This window comes from Morus notabilis, unplaced genomic scaffold (assembly GCF_000414095.1).
Source record: "Morus notabilis unplaced genomic scaffold, ASM41409v2 Scaffold172, whole genome shotgun sequence".
Taxonomy (NCBI): domain Eukaryota; kingdom Viridiplantae; phylum Streptophyta; class Magnoliopsida; order Rosales; family Moraceae; genus Morus; species Morus notabilis.
Genome location: NW_010362230.1, coordinates 1030528 through 1031174, shown reverse-complemented (window position 1 = coordinate 1031174; position 647 = coordinate 1030528).

The following is a 647-nucleotide window of genomic DNA, read 5'->3' as shown; positions in this document are numbered from 1 at the left end:
CCTTTTGCTAAATTTTTAATTTTTTTAATATTTTGGGCCAAGGGCCCAAGGCCAAGCCTGCCCAACGGTAATATTACCGTTGGGTGGGCTGACTCACTGCTGTGAGGCAGTGAGTCTAATAGCCTTGGCAGAGGGCTGTAGCCTACAGCCCTCTGCCAAATTTTTTATTATTATTTTTTTATTTTTTGGGACTTTTGGCCCAAGGCCAAGCCTGCCCAACGGTAATATTACCGTTGGGTGGGCTAACTCACTGCCTCACGGCAATGAGTAATAGCCTTGGGCCTTGGCAGAGGGCTGTAGGCTGCAGCCCTCTGCCAAAAATTTTTTTTTTCCTTATGCATTTTTTTTCCCTTTAAAATTTTTAAATTTTGTCTATAAATAGTCCCTCTATTAATCCATTTTTTTCACACAACACAATTTTCACTCTCTCTATTCTCTTCTCATTCTCTAATTTTTTCTCAACTCTCAATTCTCACTCATTAATTCTCTCAATTTTGTTATTTCATTTTTGTTCAAAAAAAAAGTTTGTGATTTTCTAATCTCTAATCTAGTCTCTACTTCAATAGAAAATGGAACCAAATATGTATAGGTATGGTCTTGATGGTGTTGACTACTATGGAGTAGATGATCAAGACATTGAGGAAGCA